Source organism: Capricornis sumatraensis, chromosome 1 (assembly GCF_032405125.1).
Source record: "Capricornis sumatraensis isolate serow.1 chromosome 1, serow.2, whole genome shotgun sequence".
Classification (NCBI taxonomy): Eukaryota; Metazoa; Chordata; class Mammalia; order Artiodactyla; family Bovidae; genus Capricornis; species Capricornis sumatraensis.
The window spans coordinates 43,363,855-43,371,550 of NC_091069.1; positions in this window are offsets into that span (position 1 = coordinate 43,363,855).

Below are 7,696 nucleotides of genomic sequence, written 5' to 3' on the forward strand. Positions count from 1 at the left end.
GCCTGCAGCTCTTTCTGGGAGAGGCTGCAAAGCCTGCTTGCAAAGCAGTAAGCATAGGGAGGAGAGAACAGTTGTGGCCATTTTTGCAATCTGCCGCTGTAGGTAGCGATAAACTCTGTGAGTGCGTATAATTTTCAAGCATTTCCAAGAGGAATTATATGACTGTGTTAGTTGACAAGGGCTTCCCAGATGGCGCCAGTGGTAAAGAATGCGCTTGCCAATGCAGGAGACATGAAACACGGTTCTATCCCTGGGTCAGGAAGATACCTGGAGGAGGGCATGGCAACCCACTCCAATATTCTTGCCTGGAGAATCCCTCGGAGAGATGAGCCTGGCAGGCTACAGTTCATAGGATTGCCAAGAGTCAGACAGGACTGAAGCAACTTAGCATATTAGTTGACAAGCTAGGGTGAAAAGATATATGGAAAAGCAAGCCCATCAGACTGGAATTATGCACTTTAGCGTAAGTCACTATTGGCTGGATTTTCTCTTGTTTGCAGCCAAATAAATGCTTTACTGATGTAGGCAGAATCGTCAGAGACCCAGTTTGCCTTGCTTTCTGCTGAGTCCTCCACACCTAAAATTGGGCCTGGCACAGAGCGGGCTTCACAGATACTTGCTATTGAATGAATCAGGGGTCTAGTCCCCACCTTTCCAATAACTGGCCGTACCACCCTGGCTGACCAAAGCATTAACCTTTCTCTGTGCCTCTTTTCTCCACAATGTAGCTCAACTGAACCTCACCAGAACTGAAGAAATACAAAGCCCCACATAAATGCAAACTGGACCTACACTCTACATCACCACGGAGATGCCTCCCAGTGTCTCAGATGGTTGCAGGAAAGCATTATTCTCTACTATCCTTAGAAACCTCTCTTTCCCCAGAGCACAGTTCCTTCCAAAGCTCTGGGATTAACCCTTTCCGGCCATGCTTCTTCCAACACTCTGTTTAGGTTACTAAATGTGCTCCCTACAAAAGGACAAGAGTTGAGGAAATAGGCAAGATCCTTCAAGGAAATAGATGGCATTTTGTAACTAGGAAGATGACATGCCTGTGTGCCATTGTCACAGAATATTTTTAAGTAAATCGACTTGCATGTCTCCAGGTGATAGTCTTTACTAATCAAAATCTTGAGCTGGTGCAAGGATCTGTGAACTCTCTCCTGCTGAACACCTTATTCAGAAATAATGAAGATAATAATAACTCACGTATAGTAAGTAACAAACACTCTGCATATGTTCCCTCATTTAAACTTCAGCAAAAATGTATAAAATTGAAAGTTTCATTATTCCCTTTTTACAGGTAGGGAAACTAAGGCATGAAGTTGCTAACTCATAGTAGATAGTAGAGCGTGGCTTTGAACCCAGGTAGGATAGCACTAGTGAACCATCATGCTTCACTGCCTCGCAACTACCTTACACTGAAAATCTAGTTGATGCGAGACTCTGGGCTTTGCACAGACAAGAATAAAGCCCAGTCCCTGTCTTGAAAGAGTTCCAACTCTGATAGACAGACCTGCTGGCAGAGATGGGTAAACAAAGCATCGCAGCAATACAAACGAAAGAAAAAAGGCCTGTGCCTGTTGGTAATCAAGGAAGGCTTCACAGAGGAGGTGGCTTTGGAGGGAAAGTAGAAGTTTTCTAAGTAGGCAAAGAGTGGACAGGGCATATCAGGGAGCAGAAGCTTCTTGGAGGTTAGATCTGGAGCAAGGGAGGCGGCAAAAGCCAAAACTGAAAATAAGGACGTGGTGCCAGGGGGAGGGAGTCTCCCTGCCTGGGTCAGGAAGCCTGGAAAGGATTTACAGAGTGAAGGGGTGGGCTTGCTTTACGTTTTAGAAAAGGTTCTCAGGTGTGAAACTTATTACACATAAGGAGTGATTGTGGTGGGAAAAAAGAGAACGTACTTCAGCACTGTGGGAGAGATTACGAAGTGAAGGAGAGAAGGGGCAGACAGATATGTAGACCAACTCTGGCTTCAAGTGTATGAGGGAATGGACATCCACACCTACAAAACACATTAACTGAATAGGCCTCCCACATGCTCATGTGGGATGACAAGGATGACAAGGGCCTCTGGCAATGTCTCTACTACCACTTCTAAGATACCACCTCTCTGCAAACTCTATGGTGGTTAGGACTCCATACTTTCACTGCTAAGGGCCCAGTTTCAATCCCTGGTTGGGGAACTAAGATCCTGCAAGCTGTGTGGTGTGACCAAAAATTTTTAAAGTAAACAAAACAAAGCGAAAAAGAAAATCTCACTGAAGCCATCATTTCAGGGCAGCCAAGGTTGGAAGAAAAGTTATGACCAACCTAGATAGCATATTCAAAAGCAGAGATATTACTTTGCCGACTAAGATCCATCTAGTCAAGGGTATGGTTTTTCCAGTGATCATGTATGGATGTGAGAGTTGGACTGTGAAGAAGGCTGAGCACTGAAGAACTCATGCTTTTGAACTGTGGTGTTGGAGAAGACTCTTGAGAGTCCCTTGGACTGCAAGGAGATTCAACCAGTCCATTCTGAAGATCAGCCCTGGGATTTCTTTGGAAGGAATGATGCTAAAGCTGAAACTCCAGCTGAAACTTTGGCCACCTCATGCGAAGAGTTGACTCATTGGAAAAGACTCTGATGCTGGGAGGGATTGGGGGCAGGAGGGGAAGGGGACGACTGAGGATGAGATGGCTGGATGGCATCACCGACTCGATGGACGTGAATCTGAGTGAACTCTGGAAGTTGGTGATGGACAGGGAGGCCTGGCATGCTGCAGTTCATGGGGTTGCAAAGAGTTGGACACAACTGAGCGACTGAACTGAACTGAAGGTAGGGCCATGAGCAAGCTGATGACTGAGCTCCCTGCTGAGAGAAAAGACTGAGATAGACGCTGTCAGGAGAGATGAGAAACCAGGACACCCTAAAGAGTGAAGAAGAGTTGGGGGATGTGATTTTTAAAAAGCTGGAGAGAAGAGTTGCCTGAGAACTTTCCGTTCCTTAAGGTCACACTAGAGTACCTGCAACCAGGTTTCATATGAATTCCAGTTTTGCAGTAAGTCCTTTTCTTTTTTAACTTAAGCCGACTTGACTGAGTTTCTATTTCTTGGAATTAACAGACCCCTAACACAGCCTTACATACTAGTCCTGTAGTTTTCTTTTCCACTTTTTCTAGGTTCGCCTTTAAAGTACAAATGCTCCTGAGGAAGTAATGCTTACATCACTAATACTTCAGGATAAATGCCTTTCATCATTCTTCTGAGTGAAGGAGGTGGCAGGCCAGTAACATGAGCTGCAGCAGCGTTGGGGGAATGCTGACAGGAGGTCAGAGGCTATGACACATCAGAGACGGAGCTAGTGGCCCTTACAACTGCACTTCAGCCCAGCCCAGCACGTGGAACGCTCTCACAGCTTTGGGTCTGCAGGGGCTGGCTATAAAATTCCTGGAGAGAGCTATTCCAAATCATCTGGGTATATTATGAAACGCAAAATTAGCTGGCAGTCTGGTTTCTTTGGGGCTTCCCTGGTGACTGTCAGTAAAGAATCTGCCTGCAATGCAGGAGACCCAGGTTTGACACCTGGGTCGGGAAGATCTCCTGGAGAAGGGAATGGCAATCCACTCCAGCATTCTGGCTTGAAGAATCCCATGGATAGAGGAGCCCAGTGGGCTACAGTCCATGATGTCGCAAAGAGTCGGACATGACTGAGGGACTAATGCGGCACACTACACTACTGGTTTCTTCAGTCCAGATCTGTGAGCCATTCCTAATTCTGCAAAAAGTCAAGATTCTTAGATTTTCTAAAAGAATATGGTGTTTCTTCATTCTGTTGCACTGAAAACTCGCACACTTGAAAAATTTCTCCCATCTTCTCCCATCCCAGGCAATAAACTGTTAATTCATGAGAAGAAAGTTAACATTCTTCATTACCTACCCAAACACCTACACCCTCAAAGAGCCCCCACCAGCAAGTACCCAAGCCACATTCTTGTTAACCTGAATTTATTTATACCCTTTCTCATTCCACAAGGGATCTGAGGGGGCTGTGAGCTTTCTGTGTCATCAGGTCACTCTACCAAACTTCTAGCACACACTGTCGTATTCCTAGAGGGCTGGAAATATAACGACTGGCACGAATAGAACACTCACTGTAGGACACCACTTGTGCTAAGTGGCTCGCACGGATTCACTCACTCAGCCTGTGAGAGGCACTACTGGGTCCCCTTGAATCCACACCACCATCAGCTGTGGGCTGCCCCATTATGGACCACTAAGAAAGAAAGAAAAAAAACCTGTCAACTAACTAGAAGACACAACACAGAATATGCTAGATTGTGCTATCAAAACATAGACTCCGACAGAGGCACAGGACATGATGATTAAAAACTTTGATAATCCTTAGTATTAAAAGTGGTTCAACACTAGAAATAGCCCCCAATATAGTAAATCATTGAGCCATCTGAGTAGTTGTCTTGCTTTATTTTATTCTTATGGGTGCTGTGACTAATTTTCGCGTGATAAATTGCTGCTAAAGGTAATTTTAAGTGGCCCTGTGGAGTAGTTTAAGTTATAAATATATACATACACATACATATATATAAATACAGAATCCAAAAGTTCAGGAAGAAAGATTTATGCTTCTCTCTTCTTAAATGCCCATCAACTACAGCTTAGCGCCACATCACCTTCACTGTGAGATCTAGGCCCACAGAATAGTCTCCATCTGGGACTTTGTGGCTGTTGAGGTGAACCTTTTAAAGCTTCAGCCCATAAGTGACACATATCACTACCTTTCACACTCCATTGGCCAGAACAAGTCACAGGACCACCCCTGGGTTCCTCCTGTAGGAAGGGACATTGCAGCAAAAGCGATGCAATTTCCTATATTGTGTGAATTGAAAGACATGTCCTGGCTTCAGAGTCTTAAAGGTGAGAAAAAACACTTCTTGGAACTGATGAAATATGGAACTATCACCTCCAGTAGCCAGGTGAGGAATGAAGCTTAGGTGGGTCTTAAAATGTGCCTGAGATCCCAGAGTGGCAAAGCTGGGGTGTCAGCCCAGGTATCTCCATCTTTACCTTTAATGTGGCCAGAATAAGTCCTTATGGAGGTGGTGGGATCTGTCAGGTTCTGGGGAAGATTAAGGGCCCCCTAAATTACTCTCCATTTATTAATTTCTCTTTTTAAAGACTCTTTTCTTTAAACATGTGTTGAGCCAGCATTGCACTAGGTACAGCACTGAAAAATGTCTCTAGTACCCTTAAACAAAATACTGCAGGTCAGTCAGGAGTCAAAAGGAAGATTCACAGAGGCCAGCTATTAGCTGCGCAGAGAAAGGCATGCACTTGGAGGCTAAGATACACATGATCCCTTCCCATACAGGCAAGGCCCTGGTCGTAAATCATCCCATAGAGAGGACTATTTACTCTAGGCAGAGGCCTGTGCGTGTGGGTCGGATGCCAAGAAGTGAGTGAGCTGGCCTTTGGAATGTGAGTGTGGGTGGAGTGGGGGGAAGTGGTCACCGGCTTCCACTGAGTCACAGAGGGCTGCAATGGGGAGGTGGCAGGGCCCCACCTTGGTGCAGCAGGAAGGAGCAAGGTCAGGAAGAGTCAGAGGTTGGGTGGGGCAGGGAGGAGGTGGAGGGCCATCTCAGGCCCCAGCAGATCCCAGAGGTGGCTGGCAAACAGGTCTTTGATGCAAACATTGCTCCATGAACACCACCCAGAATCCAGTTGGTGATCCAGAAAGCTCCTTCTGGGATGTAAATCAGGGATACCATGAGACTATCCAGAACCTTGCCTTTGCCTGGTTTGAAATTCAGAAGCTGCTGGCTGGGGTGTCCAAAACTTATTCTAAAAAGTCATGATTTAGGGTTCTTTCCCTATCACCCAACCCCTTCCCCAGGGCAAAGGTGTCAATGGTAAGCATGTTTTCAGACATTTAAAAAATGGGAAATAAGAAAAGCTGAGGGTTGGAAGGAAGTAGAAAGAATGGAAGGGTTGGAGGGGAAGAGGCAAACTCTGAATGTGAAATGAAGCCAGCTCTAAGATGACACTGCTGGTTAGTCATGGTATAATCTGAGTGTGTAGCCCCAGCTCCACATTGTAAAATGGGAAGGGATTACCATGTGGAGGAAGTGTGCCGGAGGCCAGTCAGACAGCTGCTGGCCTCCTGCCGGGCTCTGAGGCCAGGCTGGCCAGTCGGGGTCCCGCCTCCACCAGCAGAAACCCAGGCTCCCCTCTCAGGGACCGCTGGAGCGAGGGTTCACTCACACGCTCTGCCCAGCTGGGCCCACATCCACAGTCACCCTCTGAGAGATCCCTCCCCCTGCCTTTCTGGCCACTGTCCCTGCTCATGCCTACCTCCTCCCCATCCTTCAGGGCTGCAGCCTGGAATCACTCCAGCCCTCACTACACAAGTGCTGGATGTTCATTCATTCCTGGGGCTCCTTTGACCGCACAGGGTGGGGACCTGGCCCTTGCACTGGCTTAAAGGGAAAAGAGCTGGGGGGTGTTTTGGCTCATGAGACTGTAGGGTCTACAGGAGGGGTCCCCCTTAGGTCCCAGGATGGGTCTGCAAATTAAACTGACAGAGACAGAGTAACAGCAGAAAAGAACACAGGTTTGTCGTTGTTTTAATTTCTTTGGCTGCATCAGGTCTTAGTTGCCACACGCGGGATCTTCCTTGAGTCACGTGGGATCTTGCGGTTCATGGACTCACTAGTTGCAGCACATGGGCTTCGCTGTGCCGCAGGCATGTGTATTCTTCCCCGACCAGGGATCGAACCCATATCCCCTGTATTGCAAGGTGGACTCAGCCACTGGACCACAAGGCAAATCCCCGTACAGATTTGTTTAATAGAAATTTTACATGACATGGGAGCTTTCATAAGAAAATGAATACCCGAAGAAATAGTCAGACCTGAGTATTTTATGCTAGTTATGATGAAGAGTGGGCAGTCATTGAGGAAGAGGACAGGTTAAGGAGTATGAGACAACGTAGCAAAAAAGAGGAAACTAAGCAAGGCCTGTTTATTAGGATGTTTCTTGGTGTCCCTTTGTCTTTGGAGATAAGGATGCTCCTTTCCTCCAGGTAGTCAGAGGGCGCCTCTGACATGAGGATTTTATGACTTGTTTCTGGGAAGAAGGAGTAGGGATGGGGTCAGAGTAGCCTTTGTGCTCTGCTGTTTTCTCAGACTTCTTCAGCTTAAAATATTCAAGATGCCATAGTTTGGGGTAGCGTGTCCTGAACCCCAGCATAACTAAAGATGAAAGTTTCAAGCTAGAGCCAGTAGCCCTAGGGCACCCTGGTCAACAAGGGACTTAGACTCCATTGGTCCATCTCTCCCTGCCTGGCACTCCCTGGTGTGTTTTTCTCTTTAGGTTTGTTTCTTCCTCAAGCGGCTGCCCACTAAGACTGGAACATGGTCTTGCTGCTCCCTGTTTCTCCCCTTACAACCCTGTACCAGGAGAAGCCACTCATCCTCTTCTGTTGGGTGGCATCCACCCCAGCAGCAGGGGTGGTGAAATCTCTGAATAGAATCTGGAGGCAGATGGTGCTGGGAAGGTGTGGCAGTCTGAGCTGCACAGATCATTATGGTCACATCACCCTCTAATTGTTGCAGGGGTTCGCTAACCTTGAGGTCTCAACTACATAGAAACCACAGGGTATCTTCTCCTAGGCTTGTTCTGGGGTCCCCCAGTAAGC